General features: G+C 52.2%; 37 non-coding genes and 16 pseudogenes across 37 annotated transcripts; all 53 read left to right on the top strand.

Annotated features, from left to right (window-relative positions):
- Positions 1-96: 96 nt before the first annotated feature.
- On the top strand, positions 97-215 carry LOC131115198 (5S ribosomal RNA). Its single transcript, XR_009122483.1, has one exon. It is a non-coding gene; the product is annotated as a 5S ribosomal RNA (ribosomal RNA).
- A 111-nt stretch (positions 216-326) lies between these two features.
- On the top strand, positions 327-445 carry LOC131115197 (5S ribosomal RNA). The gene has a single exon (XR_009122482.1). It is a non-coding gene; the product is annotated as a 5S ribosomal RNA (ribosomal RNA).
- A 112-nt stretch (positions 446-557) lies between these two features.
- Positions 558-676, top strand: LOC131115196 (5S ribosomal RNA). Its single transcript, XR_009122481.1, has one exon. It is a non-coding gene; the product is annotated as a 5S ribosomal RNA (ribosomal RNA).
- Positions 677-788: 112 nt separating this feature from the next.
- Positions 789-907, top strand: LOC131118158 (5S ribosomal RNA). Its single transcript, XR_009125325.1, has one exon. It is a non-coding gene; the product is annotated as a 5S ribosomal RNA (ribosomal RNA).
- A 112-nt stretch (positions 908-1019) lies between these two features.
- Positions 1020-1138, top strand: LOC131115195 (5S ribosomal RNA). The gene has a single exon (XR_009122480.1). It is a non-coding gene; the product is annotated as a 5S ribosomal RNA (ribosomal RNA).
- Positions 1139-1249: 111 nt separating this feature from the next.
- LOC131113877 (5S ribosomal RNA) lies at positions 1250-1358 on the top strand (annotated as a pseudogene).
- Positions 1359-1470: 112 nt separating this feature from the next.
- LOC131113710 (5S ribosomal RNA) lies at positions 1471-1588 on the top strand (annotated as a pseudogene).
- A 112-nt stretch (positions 1589-1700) lies between these two features.
- On the top strand, positions 1701-1819 carry LOC131118308 (5S ribosomal RNA). Its single transcript, XR_009125473.1, has one exon. It is a non-coding gene; the product is annotated as a 5S ribosomal RNA (ribosomal RNA).
- A 112-nt stretch (positions 1820-1931) lies between these two features.
- Positions 1932-2040, top strand: LOC131112923 (5S ribosomal RNA; annotated as a pseudogene).
- A 112-nt stretch (positions 2041-2152) lies between these two features.
- LOC131111477 (5S ribosomal RNA) lies at positions 2153-2270 on the top strand. Its single transcript, XR_009121189.1, has one exon. It is a non-coding gene; the product is annotated as a 5S ribosomal RNA (ribosomal RNA).
- Positions 2271-2382: 112 nt separating this feature from the next.
- On the top strand, positions 2383-2491 carry LOC131111997 (5S ribosomal RNA; annotated as a pseudogene).
- Positions 2492-2603: 112 nt separating this feature from the next.
- Positions 2604-2712, top strand: LOC131113899 (5S ribosomal RNA; annotated as a pseudogene).
- Positions 2713-2823: 111 nt separating this feature from the next.
- Positions 2824-2942, top strand: LOC131117518 (5S ribosomal RNA). The gene has a single exon (XR_009124732.1). It is a non-coding gene; the product is annotated as a 5S ribosomal RNA (ribosomal RNA).
- Positions 2943-3054: 112 nt separating this feature from the next.
- On the top strand, positions 3055-3173 carry LOC131116014 (5S ribosomal RNA). The gene has a single exon (XR_009123280.1). It is a non-coding gene; the product is annotated as a 5S ribosomal RNA (ribosomal RNA).
- A 112-nt stretch (positions 3174-3285) lies between these two features.
- On the top strand, positions 3286-3404 carry LOC131118998 (5S ribosomal RNA). Its single transcript, XR_009126137.1, has one exon. It is a non-coding gene; the product is annotated as a 5S ribosomal RNA (ribosomal RNA).
- Positions 3405-3516: 112 nt separating this feature from the next.
- Positions 3517-3625, top strand: LOC131112358 (5S ribosomal RNA; annotated as a pseudogene).
- Positions 3626-3737: 112 nt separating this feature from the next.
- Positions 3738-3856, top strand: LOC131115194 (5S ribosomal RNA). The gene has a single exon (XR_009122479.1). It is a non-coding gene; the product is annotated as a 5S ribosomal RNA (ribosomal RNA).
- Positions 3857-3967: 111 nt separating this feature from the next.
- On the top strand, positions 3968-4086 carry LOC131115719 (5S ribosomal RNA). The gene has a single exon (XR_009122991.1). It is a non-coding gene; the product is annotated as a 5S ribosomal RNA (ribosomal RNA).
- Positions 4087-4198: 112 nt separating this feature from the next.
- On the top strand, positions 4199-4317 carry LOC131115193 (5S ribosomal RNA). Its single transcript, XR_009122478.1, has one exon. It is a non-coding gene; the product is annotated as a 5S ribosomal RNA (ribosomal RNA).
- Positions 4318-4428: 111 nt separating this feature from the next.
- LOC131115192 (5S ribosomal RNA) lies at positions 4429-4547 on the top strand. The gene has a single exon (XR_009122477.1). It is a non-coding gene; the product is annotated as a 5S ribosomal RNA (ribosomal RNA).
- Positions 4548-4658: 111 nt separating this feature from the next.
- On the top strand, positions 4659-4777 carry LOC131116246 (5S ribosomal RNA). Its single transcript, XR_009123502.1, has one exon. It is a non-coding gene; the product is annotated as a 5S ribosomal RNA (ribosomal RNA).
- A 112-nt stretch (positions 4778-4889) lies between these two features.
- LOC131115190 (5S ribosomal RNA) lies at positions 4890-5008 on the top strand. The gene has a single exon (XR_009122475.1). It is a non-coding gene; the product is annotated as a 5S ribosomal RNA (ribosomal RNA).
- A 112-nt stretch (positions 5009-5120) lies between these two features.
- On the top strand, positions 5121-5239 carry LOC131118146 (5S ribosomal RNA). The gene has a single exon (XR_009125314.1). It is a non-coding gene; the product is annotated as a 5S ribosomal RNA (ribosomal RNA).
- Positions 5240-5351: 112 nt separating this feature from the next.
- On the top strand, positions 5352-5470 carry LOC131115188 (5S ribosomal RNA). Its single transcript, XR_009122474.1, has one exon. It is a non-coding gene; the product is annotated as a 5S ribosomal RNA (ribosomal RNA).
- Positions 5471-5581: 111 nt separating this feature from the next.
- LOC131118521 (5S ribosomal RNA) lies at positions 5582-5700 on the top strand. The gene has a single exon (XR_009125702.1). It is a non-coding gene; the product is annotated as a 5S ribosomal RNA (ribosomal RNA).
- Positions 5701-5811: 111 nt separating this feature from the next.
- On the top strand, positions 5812-5930 carry LOC131115187 (5S ribosomal RNA). The gene has a single exon (XR_009122473.1). It is a non-coding gene; the product is annotated as a 5S ribosomal RNA (ribosomal RNA).
- Positions 5931-6041: 111 nt separating this feature from the next.
- On the top strand, positions 6042-6160 carry LOC131115186 (5S ribosomal RNA). Its single transcript, XR_009122472.1, has one exon. It is a non-coding gene; the product is annotated as a 5S ribosomal RNA (ribosomal RNA).
- A 112-nt stretch (positions 6161-6272) lies between these two features.
- Positions 6273-6391, top strand: LOC131115185 (5S ribosomal RNA). The gene has a single exon (XR_009122471.1). It is a non-coding gene; the product is annotated as a 5S ribosomal RNA (ribosomal RNA).
- Positions 6392-6503: 112 nt separating this feature from the next.
- LOC131118134 (5S ribosomal RNA) lies at positions 6504-6622 on the top strand. The gene has a single exon (XR_009125303.1). It is a non-coding gene; the product is annotated as a 5S ribosomal RNA (ribosomal RNA).
- Positions 6623-6734: 112 nt separating this feature from the next.
- On the top strand, positions 6735-6853 carry LOC131115184 (5S ribosomal RNA). Its single transcript, XR_009122470.1, has one exon. It is a non-coding gene; the product is annotated as a 5S ribosomal RNA (ribosomal RNA).
- Positions 6854-6964: 111 nt separating this feature from the next.
- On the top strand, positions 6965-7073 carry LOC131114207 (5S ribosomal RNA; annotated as a pseudogene).
- A 112-nt stretch (positions 7074-7185) lies between these two features.
- Positions 7186-7303, top strand: LOC131112715 (5S ribosomal RNA; annotated as a pseudogene).
- A 112-nt stretch (positions 7304-7415) lies between these two features.
- LOC131117712 (5S ribosomal RNA) lies at positions 7416-7534 on the top strand. The gene has a single exon (XR_009124922.1). It is a non-coding gene; the product is annotated as a 5S ribosomal RNA (ribosomal RNA).
- Positions 7535-7646: 112 nt separating this feature from the next.
- On the top strand, positions 7647-7755 carry LOC131112011 (5S ribosomal RNA; annotated as a pseudogene).
- Positions 7756-7867: 112 nt separating this feature from the next.
- Positions 7868-7985, top strand: LOC131111476 (5S ribosomal RNA). The gene has a single exon (XR_009121187.1). It is a non-coding gene; the product is annotated as a 5S ribosomal RNA (ribosomal RNA).
- Positions 7986-8097: 112 nt separating this feature from the next.
- LOC131115183 (5S ribosomal RNA) lies at positions 8098-8216 on the top strand. Its single transcript, XR_009122469.1, has one exon. It is a non-coding gene; the product is annotated as a 5S ribosomal RNA (ribosomal RNA).
- Positions 8217-8328: 112 nt separating this feature from the next.
- Positions 8329-8447, top strand: LOC131118649 (5S ribosomal RNA). The gene has a single exon (XR_009125809.1). It is a non-coding gene; the product is annotated as a 5S ribosomal RNA (ribosomal RNA).
- A 112-nt stretch (positions 8448-8559) lies between these two features.
- On the top strand, positions 8560-8668 carry LOC131112886 (5S ribosomal RNA; annotated as a pseudogene).
- Positions 8669-8779: 111 nt separating this feature from the next.
- Positions 8780-8898, top strand: LOC131115232 (5S ribosomal RNA). Its single transcript, XR_009122517.1, has one exon. It is a non-coding gene; the product is annotated as a 5S ribosomal RNA (ribosomal RNA).
- A 112-nt stretch (positions 8899-9010) lies between these two features.
- On the top strand, positions 9011-9119 carry LOC131114183 (5S ribosomal RNA; annotated as a pseudogene).
- A 112-nt stretch (positions 9120-9231) lies between these two features.
- Positions 9232-9348, top strand: LOC131113047 (5S ribosomal RNA; annotated as a pseudogene).
- A 112-nt stretch (positions 9349-9460) lies between these two features.
- LOC131115182 (5S ribosomal RNA) lies at positions 9461-9579 on the top strand. Its single transcript, XR_009122468.1, has one exon. It is a non-coding gene; the product is annotated as a 5S ribosomal RNA (ribosomal RNA).
- Positions 9580-9691: 112 nt separating this feature from the next.
- Positions 9692-9810, top strand: LOC131116814 (5S ribosomal RNA). The gene has a single exon (XR_009124051.1). It is a non-coding gene; the product is annotated as a 5S ribosomal RNA (ribosomal RNA).
- A 112-nt stretch (positions 9811-9922) lies between these two features.
- On the top strand, positions 9923-10041 carry LOC131115181 (5S ribosomal RNA). Its single transcript, XR_009122467.1, has one exon. It is a non-coding gene; the product is annotated as a 5S ribosomal RNA (ribosomal RNA).
- Positions 10042-10153: 112 nt separating this feature from the next.
- On the top strand, positions 10154-10272 carry LOC131115180 (5S ribosomal RNA). Its single transcript, XR_009122466.1, has one exon. It is a non-coding gene; the product is annotated as a 5S ribosomal RNA (ribosomal RNA).
- Positions 10273-10384: 112 nt separating this feature from the next.
- Positions 10385-10493, top strand: LOC131112885 (5S ribosomal RNA; annotated as a pseudogene).
- Positions 10494-10604: 111 nt separating this feature from the next.
- Positions 10605-10723, top strand: LOC131114244 (5S ribosomal RNA). Its single transcript, XR_009121583.1, has one exon. It is a non-coding gene; the product is annotated as a 5S ribosomal RNA (ribosomal RNA).
- Positions 10724-10835: 112 nt separating this feature from the next.
- Positions 10836-10954, top strand: LOC131115343 (5S ribosomal RNA). The gene has a single exon (XR_009122624.1). It is a non-coding gene; the product is annotated as a 5S ribosomal RNA (ribosomal RNA).
- Positions 10955-11065: 111 nt separating this feature from the next.
- LOC131113944 (5S ribosomal RNA) lies at positions 11066-11174 on the top strand (annotated as a pseudogene).
- Positions 11175-11286: 112 nt separating this feature from the next.
- On the top strand, positions 11287-11404 carry LOC131112705 (5S ribosomal RNA; annotated as a pseudogene).
- Positions 11405-11516: 112 nt separating this feature from the next.
- LOC131118863 (5S ribosomal RNA) lies at positions 11517-11635 on the top strand. The gene has a single exon (XR_009126003.1). It is a non-coding gene; the product is annotated as a 5S ribosomal RNA (ribosomal RNA).
- Positions 11636-11747: 112 nt separating this feature from the next.
- Positions 11748-11856, top strand: LOC131112884 (5S ribosomal RNA; annotated as a pseudogene).
- A 111-nt stretch (positions 11857-11967) lies between these two features.
- Positions 11968-12086, top strand: LOC131115231 (5S ribosomal RNA). Its single transcript, XR_009122516.1, has one exon. It is a non-coding gene; the product is annotated as a 5S ribosomal RNA (ribosomal RNA).
- The last annotated feature ends 30 nt before the right edge of the window (positions 12087-12116 follow it).

Below are 12116 nucleotides of genomic sequence, written 5' to 3'. Positions count from 1 at the left end.
TTGCCTGACAGCAGAGGGCGCTGTTTGACACTTTTTGCTGGAGTCTAGTTTTGGCCTGCGTCTTCTTCAAATAGGATCTTTTCAGTTGCCCTGGCAGCTTACGGCCATACTACCCTGAAAACGCCCGATCTCGTCCGATCTCGGAAGCTAAGCAGGGGCGGGCCTGGTTAGTACTTGGATGGGAGACCGCCTGGGAATACCAGGTGCTGTAAGCTTTTTATGGTTTCTGCTCTAGCCTGACAGCAGAGGGCGCTGTTTGACACTTTTTGCTGGATCTAGTTTGGCCTGCGTCGCCTTCAAATAAGATCTTTTCAGTTGACCTGGCAGCTTACGGCCATACTACCCTGAAAACGCCCGATCTCGTCCGATCTCGGAAGCTAAGCAGGGGCGGGCCTGGTTAGTACTTGGATGGGAGACCGCCTGGGAATACCAGGTGCTGTAAGCTTTTTATGGTTTCTGCTCTTGCCTGACAGCAGAGGGCGCTGTTTGACACTTTTTGCTGGAGTCTAGTTTGGCCTGCGTCGCCTTCAAATAGGATCTTTTCAGTTGTCCTGGCAGCTTACGGCCATACTACCCTGAAAACGCCCGATCTCGTCCGATCTCGGAAGCTAAGCAGGGGCGGGCCTGGTTAGTACTTGGATGGGAGACCGCCTGGGAATACCAGGTGCTGTAAGCTTTTTATGGTTTCTGCTCTTGCCTGACAGCAGAGGGCGCTGTTTGACACTTTTTGCTGGAGTCTAGTTTGGCCTGCGTCGCCTTCAAATAGGATCTTTTCAGTTGATGTGGCAGCTTACGGCCATACTACCCTGAAAACGCCCGATCTCGTCCGATCTCGGAAGCTAAGCAGGGGCGGGCCTGGTTAGTACTTGGATGGGAGACCGCCTGGGAATACCAGGTGCCGTAAGCTTTTCATGGTTTCTGCTCTTGCCTGACAGCAGAGGGCGCTGTTTGACATGTTTTGCTGGAGTCTAGTTTGGCCTGTGTCACCGTCAAATAGGATCTTTTCAGTTGACCTGGCAGCTTACGGCCATACTACCCTGAAAACGCCCGATCTCGTCCGATCTCGGAAGCTAAGCAGGGGCGGGCCTGGTTAGTACTTGGATGGGAGACCGCCTGGGAATACCAGGTGCTGTAAGCTTTTTATGGTTTCTGCTGTAGCCTGACAGCAGAGGGCGCTGTTTGACACTTTTTGCTTGATCTAGTTTGGCCTGCGTCGCCTTCAAATAAGATCTTTTCAGTTGTCCTGGCAGCTTACGGCCATACTACCCTGAAAACGCCCAATCTCGGAAGTTAAGCAGGGGCGGGCCTGGTTTGTACTTGGATGGGAGACCGCCTGTGAATACCAGGTGCTGTAAGCTTTTTATGGTTTCTGCTCTTGCCTGACAGCAGATGGCGCTGTTTGACACTTTTTGCTGTAGTCTAGTTTGGCCTGTGTCACCTTCAAATAGGATCTTTTCAGTTGACCTGGCAGCTTAGGCCATACTACCCTGAAAACGCCCAATCTCGTACGATCTCGGAAGCTAAGCAGGGCCGGGCCTGGTTAGTACTTGGAGGGGAGACCGCCTGTGAATACCAGGTGCTGTAAGCTTTTTATGGTTTCTGCTCTTGCCTGACAGCAGAGGGCGCTGTTTGACACTTCTTGCTGAAGTCTAGTTTGGCCTGCGTCACCTTCAAATAGGATCTTTTCAGTTGACCTGGCAGCTTACGGCCATACTACCCTGAAAACGCCCGATCTCGTCCGATCTCGGAAGCTAAGCAGGGGCGGTCCTGGTTAGTACTTGGATGGGAGACCGCCTGGGATTACCAGGTGCTGTAAGCTTTTTATGGTTTCTGTTCTTGCCTGACAGCAGAGGGCGCTGTTTGACACTTTTTGCTGGAGTCTAGTTTGGCCTGCGTCTTCTTCAAATAGGATCTTTTCAGTTGTCCTGGCAGCTTTCGGCCATACTACCCTGAAAACGCCCGATCTCGGAAGCTAAGCAGGGACGGGCCTGGTTAGTACTTGGATGGGAGACCGCCTGTGAATACCAGGTGCTGTAAGCTTTTTATGGTTTCTGCTCTTGCCTGACAGCAGAGGGCGCTGTTTGACACTTTTTGCTGTAGTCTAGTTTGGCCTGCGTCACCTTCAAATAGGATCTTTTCAGTTGACCTCGCAGCTTAGGCCATACTACCCTGAAAACGCCCGATCTCGTACGATCTCGGAAGCTAAGCAGGGCCGGGCCTGGTTAGTACTTGGATGGGAGACCGCCTGTGAATACCAGGTGCTGTAAGCTTTTTATGGTTTCTGCTCTTGCCTGACAGCAGAGGGCGCTGTTTGACACTTTTTGCTGTAGTCTAGTTTGGCCTGCGTCACCTTCAAATAGGATCTTTTCAGTTGACCTGGCAGCTTACGGCCATACTACCCTGAAAACGCCCGATCTCGGAAGCTAAGCAGGGGCGGGCCTGGTTAGTACTTGGATGGGAGACCGCCTGGGAATACCAGGTGCTGTAAGCTTTTTATGGTTTCTGCTCTTGCCTGACAGCAGAGTGCGCTGTTTGACACTTTTTGCTGGAGTCTAGTTTGGCCTGCGTCGCCTTCAAATAGGATCTTTACAGTCGCCCTGGCAGCTTACGGCCACACTGCCCTGAAAACGCCTGATCTCGGAAGCTAAGCAGGAGAGGGCCTGGTTAGTACTTGGATGGGAGACCGCCTGGGAATACCAGGTGCTGTAAGCTTTTTATGGTTTCTGCTCTAGCCTGACAGCAGAGGGCGCTGTTTGACACTTTTTGCTGGATCTAGTTTGGCCTGCGTCGCCTTCAAATAAGATCTTTTCAGTTGTCCTGGCAGCTTACGGCCATACCACCCTCAAAACGCCTGATCTCGTCCGATCTCGGAAGCTAAGCAGGGGCGGGCCTGGTTAGTACTTGTATGGGAGACCGCCTGGGAATACCAGGTGCTGTAAGCTTTTCATGGTTTCTGCTCTTGCCTGACAGCAGAGGGCGCTGTTTGACACTTTTTGCTGGAGTCTAGTTTGGCCTGCGTCTTCTTCAAATAGGATCTTTTCAGTTGCCCTGGCAGCTTACGGCCATACTACCCTGAAAACGCCCGATCTCGTCCGATCTCGGAAGCTAAGCAGGGGCGGGCCTGGTTAGTACTTGGATGGGAGACCGCCTGGGAATACTAGGTGCTGTAAGCTTCTCATGGTTTCTGCTCTTGCCTGACAGCAGAGGGCGCTGTTTGACATGTTTTGCTGGAGTCTAGTTTGTCCTGCGTCGCCTTCAAATAGAATCTTTTCAGTTGCCTTGGCAGCTTTTGGCCATACTACCCTGAAAACGCCCGATCTCGTCCGATCTCGGAAGCTAAGCAGGGGCGGTCCTGGTTAGTACTTGGATGGGAGACCGCCTGGGATTACCAGGTGCTGTAAGCTTTTTATGGTTTCTGCTCTTGCCTGACAGCAGAGGGCGCTGTTTGACACTTTTTGCTGGAGTCTAGTTTGGCCTGCGTCTTCTTCAAATAGGATCTTTTCAGTTGTCCTGGCAGCTTACGGCCATACTACCCTGAAAACGCCCGATCTCGGAAGCTAAGCAGGGGCGGGCCTGGTTAGTACTTGGATGGGAGACCGCCTGTGAATACCAGGTGCTGTAAGCTTTTTATGGTTTCTGATCTTGCCTGACAGCAGAGGGCGCTGTTTGACACTTTTTGCTGTAGTCGAGTTTGGCCTGCGTCACCTTCAAATAGGATCTTTTCAGTTGACCTGGCAGCTTACGGCCATACTACCCTGAAAACGCCCGATCTCGTCCGATCTCGGAAGCTAAGCAGGGGCGGGCCTGGTTAGTACTTGGATGGGAGACCGCCTGGGAATACCAGGTGCTGTAAGCTTTTTATGGTTTCTGCTCTAGCCTGACAGCAGAGGGCGCTGTTTGACACTTTTTGCTGGATCTAGTTTGGCCTGCGTCGCCTTCAAATAAGATCTTTTCAGTTGTCCTGGCAGCTTACGGCCATACTACCCTGAAAACGCCCGATCTCGTCCGATCTCGGAAGCTAAGCAGGGGCGGGCCTGGTTAGTACTTGGATGGGAGACCGCCTGTGAATACCAGGTGCTGTAAGCTTTTTATGGTTTCTGCTCTTGCCTGACAGCAGAGGGCGCTGTTTGACACTTTTTGCTGTAGTCTAGTTTGGCCTGCGTCACCTTCAAATAGGATCTTTTCAGTTGACCTGGCAGCTTACGGCCATACTACCCTGAAAACGCCCGATCTCGTCCGATCTCGGAAGCTAAGCAGGGGCGGGCCTGGTTAGTACTTGGATGGGAGACCGCCTGGGAATACCAGGTGCTGTAAGCTTTTTATGGTTTCTGCTCTAGCCTGACAGCAGAGGGCGCTGTTTGACACTTTTTGCTGGATCTAGTTTGGCCTGCGTCGCCTTCAAATAAGATCTTTTCAGTTGTCCTGGCAGCTTACGGCCATACTACCCTGAAAACGCCCGATCTCGTCCGATCTCGGAAGCTAAGCAGGGGCGGGCCTGGTTAGTACTTGGATGGGAGACCGCCTGGGAATACCAGGTGCTGTAAGCTTTTTATGGTTTCTGCTCTAGCCTGACAGCAGAGGGCGCTGTTTGACACTTTTTGCTGGATCTAGTTTGGCCTGCGTCGCCTTCAAATAAGATCTTTTCAGTTGACCTGGCAGCTTACGGCCATACTACCCTGAAAACGCCCGATCTCGTCCGATCTCGGAAGCTAAGCAGGGGCGGGCCTGGTTAGTACGTGGATGGGAGACCGCCTGGGAATACCAGGTGCTGTAAGCTTTTTATGGTTTCTGCTCTTGCCTGACAGCAGAGGGCGCTGTTTGACACTTTTTGCTGGAGTCTAGTTTGGCCTGCGTCGCCTTCAAATAGGATCTTTTCAGTTGTCCTGGCAGCTTACGGCCATACTACCCTGAAAACGCCCGATCTCGTCCGATCTCGGAAGCTAAGCAGGGGCGGGCCTGGTTAGTACTTGGATGGGAGACCGCCTGGGAATACCAGGTGCTGTAAGCTTTTTATGGTTTCTGCTCTTGCCTTACAGCAGAGGGCGCTGTTTGACACTTTTTGCTGGACTCTAGTTTGGCCTGCGTCGCCTTCAAATAGGATCTTTTCAGTTGATGTGGCAGCTTACGGCCATACTACCCTGAAAACGCCCGATCTCGTCCGATCTCGGAAGCTAAGCAGGGGCGGGCCTGGTTAGTACTTGGATGGGAGACCGCCTGGGAATACCAGGTGCCGTAAGCTTTTCATGGTTTCTGCTCTTGCCTGACAGCAGAGGGCGCTGTTTGACATGTTTTGCTGGAGTCTAGTTTGGCCTGCGTCACCGTCAAATAGGATCTTTTCAGTTGACCTGGCAGCTTACGGCCATACTACCCTGAAAACGCCCGATCTCGTCCGATCTCGGAAGCTAAGCAGGGGCGGGCCTGGTTAGTACTTGGATGGGAGACCGCCTGGGAATACCAGGTGCTGTAAGCTTTTTATGGTTTCTGCTGTAGCCTGACAGCAGAGGGCGCTGTTTGACACTTTTTGCTTGATCTAGTTTGGCCTGCGTCGCCTTCAAATAAGATCTTTTCAGTTGTCCTGGCAGCTTACGGCCATAATACCCTGAAAACGCCCAATCTCGTCCGATCTCGGAAGCTAAGCAGGGGCGGGCCTGGTTAGTACTTGGATGGGAGACCGCCTGGGAATACCAGGTGCTGTAAGCTTTTTATGGTTTCTGCTCTAGCCTGACAGCAGAGGGCGCTGTTTGACACTTTTTGCTGGATCTAGTTTGGCCTGCGTCGCCTTCAAATAAGATCTTTTCAGTTGTCCTGGCAGCTTACGGCCATACTACCCTGAAAACGCCCGATCTCGTCCGATCTCGGAAGCTAAGCAGGGGCGGGCCTGGTTAGTACTTGGATGGGAGACCGCCTGGGAATACCAGGTGCTGTAAGCTTTTTATGGTTTCTGCTCTAGCCTGACAGCAGAGGGCGCTGTTTGACACTTTTTGCTGGATCTAGTTTGGCCTGCGTCGCCTTCAAATAAGATCTTTTCAGTTGACCTGGCAGCTTACGGCCATACTACCCTGAAAACGCCCGATCTCGTCCGATCTCGGAAGCTAAGCAGGGGCGGGCCTGGTTAGTACTTGGATGGGAGACCGCCTGGGAATACCAGGTGCTGTAAGCTTTTTATGGTTTCTGCTCTTGCCTGACAGCAGAGGGCGCTGTTTGACACTTTTTGCTGGAGTCTAGTTTGGCCTGCGTCGCCTTCAAATAGGATCTTTTCAGTTGTCCTGGCAGCTTACGGCCATACTACCCTGAAAACGCCCGATCTCGTCCGATCTCGGAAGCTAAGCAGGGGCGGGCCTGGTTAGTACTTGGATGGGAGACCGCCTGGGAATACCAGGTGCTGTAAGCTTTTTATGGTTTCTGCTCTTGCCTTACAGCAGAGGGCACTGTTTGACACTTTTTGCTGGAGTCTAGTTTGGCCTGCGTCGCCTTCAAATAGGATCTTTTCAGTTGATGTGGCAGCTTACGGCCATACTACCCTGAAAACGCCCGATCTCGTCCGATCTCGGAAGCTAAGCAGGGGCGGGCCTGGTTAGTACTTGGATGGGAGACCGCCTGGGAATACCAGGTGCCGTAAGCTTTTCATGGTTTCTGCTCTTGCCTGACAGCAGAGGGCGCTGTTTGACATGTTTTGCTGGAGTCTAGTTTGGCCTGCGTCACCGTCAAATAGGATCTTTTCAGTTGACCTGGCAGCTTACGGCCATACTACCCTGAAAACGCCCGATCTCGTCCGATCTCGGAAGCTAAGCAGGGGCGGGCCTGGTTAGTACTTGGATGGGAGACCGCCTGGGAATACCAGGTGCTGTAAGCTTTTTATGGTTTCTGCTGTAGCCTGACAGCAGAGGGCGCTGTTTGACACTTTTTGCTTGATCTAGTTTGGCCTGCGTCGCCTTCAAATAAGATCTTTTCAGTTGTCCTGGCAGCTTACGGCCATAATACCCTGAAAACGCCCAATCTCGGAAGCTAAGCAGGGGCGGGCCTGGTTTGTACTTGGATGGGAGACCGCCTGTGAATACCAGGTGCTGTAAGCTTTTTATGGTTTCTGCTCTTGCCTGACAGCAGAGGGCGCTGTTTGACACTTTTTGCTGTAGTCTAGTTTGGCCTGTGTCACCTTCAAATAGGATCTTTTCAGTTGACCTGGCAGCTTAGGCCATACTACCCTGAAAACGCCCGATCTCGTACGATCTCGGAAGCTAAGCAGGGCCGGGCCTGGTTAGTACTTGGATGGGAGACAGCCTGTGAATACCAGGTGCTGTAAGCTTTTTATGGTTTCTGCTCTTGCCTGACAGCAGAGGGCGCTGTTTGACACTTTTTGCTGTAGTCTAGTTTGGCCTGCGTCACCTTCAAATAGGATCTTTTCAGTTGACCTGGCAGCTTACGGCCATACTACCCTGAAAACGCCCGATCTCGTCCGATCTCGGAAGCTAAGCAGGGGCGGACCTGGTTAGTACTTGGATGGGAGACCGCCTGGGATTACCAGGTGCTGTAAGCTTTTTATGGTTTCTGCTCTTGCCTGACAGCAGAGGGGGCTGTTTGACACTTTTTGCTGGAGTCTAGTTTGGCCTGCGTCTTCTTCAAATAGGATCTTTTCAGTTGTCCTGGCAGCTTACGGCCATACTACCCTGAAAACACCCGATCTCGGAAGCTAAGCAGGGGCGGGCCTGGTTAGTACTTGGATGGGAGACCGCCTGTGAATACCAGGTGCTGTAAGCTTTTTATGGTTTCTGCTCTTGCCTGACAGCAGAGGGCGCTGTTTGACACTTTTTGCTGTCGTCTAGTTTGGCCTGCGTCACCTTCAAATAGGATCTTTTCAGTTGACCTCGCAGCTTAGGCCATACTACCCTGAAAACGCCCGATCTCGTACGATCTCGGAAGCTAAGCAGGGCCGGGCCTGGTTAGTACTTGGATGGGAGACCGCCTGTGAATACCAGGTGCTGTAAGCTTTTTATGGTTTCTGCTCTTGCCTGACAGCAGAGGACGCTGTTTGACACTTTTTGCTGGAGTCCAGTTTGGCCTGCGTCGCCTTCAAATAGGATCTTTTCAGTTGTCCTGGCAGCTTACGGCCATACTACCCTGAAAACGCCCGATCTCGTCCGATCTCGGAAGCTAAGCAGGGGCGGGCCTGGTTAGTACTTGGATGGGAGACCGCCTGGGAATACCAGGTGCTGTAAGCTTTTTATGGTTTCTGCTCTTGCCTGACAGCAGAGGGCGCTGTTTGACACTTTTTGCTGGAGTCTAGTTTGGCCTGCGTCGCCTTCAAATAGGATCTTTTCAGTTGATGTGGCAGCTTACGGCCATACTACCCTGAAAACGCCCGATCTCGTCCGATCTCGGAAGCTAAGCAGGGGCGGGACTGGTTAGTAATTGGATGGGAGACCGCCTGGGAATACCAGGTGCTGTAAGCTTTTTATGGTTTCTGCTCTTGCCTGACAGCAGAGGGCGCTGTTTGACACTTTTTGCTGGAGTCTAGTTTGGCATGCGTCGCCTTCAAATAGGATCTTTACAGTTGCCCTGGCAGCTTACGGCCACACTACCCTGAAAACGCCTGATCTCGGAAGCTAAGCAGGGGAGGGCCTGGTTAGTACTTGGATGGGAGACCGCCTGGGAATACCAGGTGCTGTAAGCTTTTTATGGTTTCTGCTCTAGCCTGACAGCAGAGGGCGCTGTTTGACACTTTTTGCTGGATCTAGTTTGGCCTGCATCGCCTTCAAATAAGATCTTTTCAGTTGTCCTGGCAGCTTACAGCCATACCACCCTGAAAACGCCTGATCTCGTCCGATCTCGGAAGCTAAGCAGGGGCGGGCCTGGTTAGTACTTGGATGGGAGACCGCCTGGGAATACCAGGTGCTGTAAGCTTTTCATGGTTTCTGCTATTGCCTGACAGCAGAGGGCGCTGTTTGACATGTTTTGCTGGAGTCTAGTTTGGCCTGCGTCACCTTCAAATAGGATCTTTTCAGTTGACCTGGCAGCTTACGGCCATACTACCCTGAAAACGCCAAATCTCGGAAGCTAAGCAGGGGCGGGCCTGGTTTGTACTTGGATGGGAGACCGCCTGTGAATACCAGGTGCTGTAAGCTTTTTATGGTTTCTGCTCTTGCCTGACAGCAGAGGGCGCTGTTTGACACTTTTTGCTGTAGTCTAGTTTGGCCTGTGTCACCTTCAAATAGGATCTTTTCAGTTGACCTGGCAGCTTAGGCCATACTACCCTGAAAACGCCCGATCTCGTACGATCTCGGAAGCTAAGCAGGGCCGGCCTGGTTAGTACTTGGATGGGAGACCGCCTGTGAATACCAGGTGCTGTAAGCTTTTTATGGTTTCTGCTCTTGCCTGACAGCAGAGGGCGCTGTTTGACACTTTTTGCTGTAGTCTAGTTTGGCCTGCGTCACCTTCAAATAGGATCTTTTCAGTTGACCTGGCAGCTTACGGCCATACTACCCTGAAAACGCCCGATCTCGTCCGATCTCGGAAGCTAAGCAGGGGCGGGCCTGGTTAGTACTTGGATGGGAGACCGCCTGGGAATACCAGGTGCTGTAAGCTTTTTATGGTTTCTGCTCTTGCCTGACAGCAGAGGGCGCTGTTTGACACTTTTTGCTGGAGTCTAGTTTGGCCTGCGTCGCCTTCAAATAGGATCTTTTCAGTTGTCCTGGCAGCTTACGGCCATACTACCCTGAAAACGCCCGATCTCGTCCAATCTCGGAAGCTAAGCAGGGGCGGGCCTGGTTAGTACTTGGATGGGAGACCGCCTGGGAATACCAGGTGCTGTAAGCTTTTTATGGTTTCTGCTCTTGCCTGACAGCAGAGGGCGCTGTTTGACACTTTTTGCTGGAGTCTAGTTTGGCCTGCGTCGCCTTCAAATAGGATCTTTTCAGTTGTCCTGGCAGCTTACGGCCATACTACCCTGAAAACGCCCGATCTCGTCCGATCTCGGAAGCTAAGCAGGGGCGGGCCTGGTTAGTACTTGGATGGGAGACCGCCTGGGAATACCAGGTGCTGTAAGCTTTTTATGGTTTCTGCTCTTGCCTGACAGCAGAGGGCGCTGTTTGACACTTTTTGCTGGAGTCTAGTTTGGCCTGCGTCGCCTTCAAATAGGATCTTTTCAGTTGATGTGGCAGCTTACGGCCATACTACCCTGAAAACGCCCGATCTCGTCCGATCTCGGAAGCTAAGCAGGGGCGGGCCTGGTTAGTACTTGGATGGGAGACCGCCTGGGAATACCAGGTGCTGTAAGCTTTTTATGGTTTCTGCTCTTGCCTGACAGCAGAGGGCGCTGTTTGACACTTTTTGCTGGAGTCTAGTTTGGCCTGCGTCGCCTTCAAATAGGATCTTTACAGTTGCCCTGGCAGCTTACGGCCACACTACCCTGAAAACGCCTGATCTCGGAAGCTAAGCAGGGGAGGGCCTGGTTAGTACTTGGATGGGAGACCGCCTGGGAATACCAGGTGCTGTAAGCTTTTTATGGTTTCTGCTCTAGCCTGACAGCAGAGGGCGCTGTTTGACACTTTTTGCTGGATCTAGTTTGGCCTGCATCGCCTTCAAATAAGATCTTTTCAGTTGTCCTGGCAGCTTACGGCCATACCACCCTGAAAACGCCTGATCTCGTCCGATCTCGGAAGCTAAGCAGGGGCGGGCCTGGTTAGTACTTGGATGGGAGACCGCCTGGGAATACCAGGTGCTGTAAGCTTTTCATGGTTTCTGCTCTTGCCTGACAGCAGAGGGCGCTGTTTGACATGTTTTGCTGGAGTCTAGTTTGGCCTGCGTCACCTTCAAATAGGATCTTTTCAGTTGACCTGGCAGCTTACGGCCATACTACCCTGAAAACGCCCGATCTCGTCCGATCTCGGAAGATAAGCAGGGGCGGGCCTGGTTAGTACTTGGATGGGAGACCGCCTGGGAATACCAGGTGCTGTAAGCTTTTTATGGTTTCTGCTGTAGCCTGACAGCAGAGGGCGCTGTTTGACACTTTTTGCTTGATCTAGTTTGGCCTGCGTCGCCTTCAAATAAGATCTTTTCAGTTGTCCTGGCAGCTTACGGCCATACTACCCTGAAAACGCCCAATCTCGGAAGCTAAGCAGGGGCGGGCCTGGTTTGTACTTGGATGGGAGACCGCCTGTGAATACCAGGTGCTGTAAGCTTTTTATGGTTTCTGCTCTTGCCTGACAGCAGAGGGCGCTGTTTGACACTTTTTGCTGTAGTCTAGTTTGGCCTGTGTCACCTTCAAATAGGATCTTTTCAGTTGACCTGGCAGCTTAGGCCATACTACCCTGAAAACGCCCGATCTCGTACGATCTCGGAAGCTAAGCAGGGCCGGGCCTGGTTAGTACTTGGATGCGAGACCGCCTGTGAATACCAGGTGCTGTAAGCTTTTTATGGTTTCTGCTCTTGCCTGACAGCAGAGGGCGCTGTTTGACACTTTTTGCTGTAGTCTAGTTTGGCCTGCGTCACCTTCAAATAGGATCTTTTCAGTTGACCTGGCAGCTTACGGCCATACTACCCTGAAAATGCCCGATCTCGTCCGATCTCGGAAGCTAAGCAGGGGCGGGACTGGTTAGTAATTGGATGGGAGACCGCCTGGGAATACCAGGTGCTGTAAGCTTTTTATGGTTTCTGCTCTTGCCTGACAGCAGAGGGCGCTGTTTGACACTTTTTGCTGGAGTCTAGTTTGGCATGCGTCGCCTTCAAATAGGATCTTTACAGTTGCCCTGGCAGCTTACGGCCACACTACCCTGAAAACGCCTGATCTCGGAAGCTAAGCAGGGGAGGGCCTGGTTAGTACTTGGATGGGAGACCGCCTGGGAATACCAGGTGCTGTAAGCTTTTTATGGTTTCTGCTCTAGCCTGACAGCAGAGGGCGCTGTTTGACACTTTTTGCTGGATCTAGTTTGGCCTGCATCGCCTTCAAATAAGATCTTTTCAGTTGTCCTGGCAGCTTACAGCCATACCACCCTGAAAACGCCTGATCTCGTCCGATCTCGGAAGCTAAGCAGGGGCGGGCCTGGTTAGTACTTGGATGGGAGACCGCCTGGGAATACCAGGTGCTGTAAGCTTTTCATGGTTTCTGCTATTGCCTGACAGCA

The sequence above is a fragment of the Doryrhamphus excisus genome, unplaced genomic scaffold (genome assembly GCF_030265055.1).
Source record: "Doryrhamphus excisus isolate RoL2022-K1 unplaced genomic scaffold, RoL_Dexc_1.0 HiC_scaffold_25, whole genome shotgun sequence".
Lineage (NCBI taxonomy): Eukaryota > Metazoa > Chordata > Actinopteri > Syngnathiformes > Syngnathidae > Doryrhamphus > Doryrhamphus excisus.
Note: the sequence above shows the minus strand (reverse complement) of the source record. Positions and strands in the feature narration are given on the sequence as shown.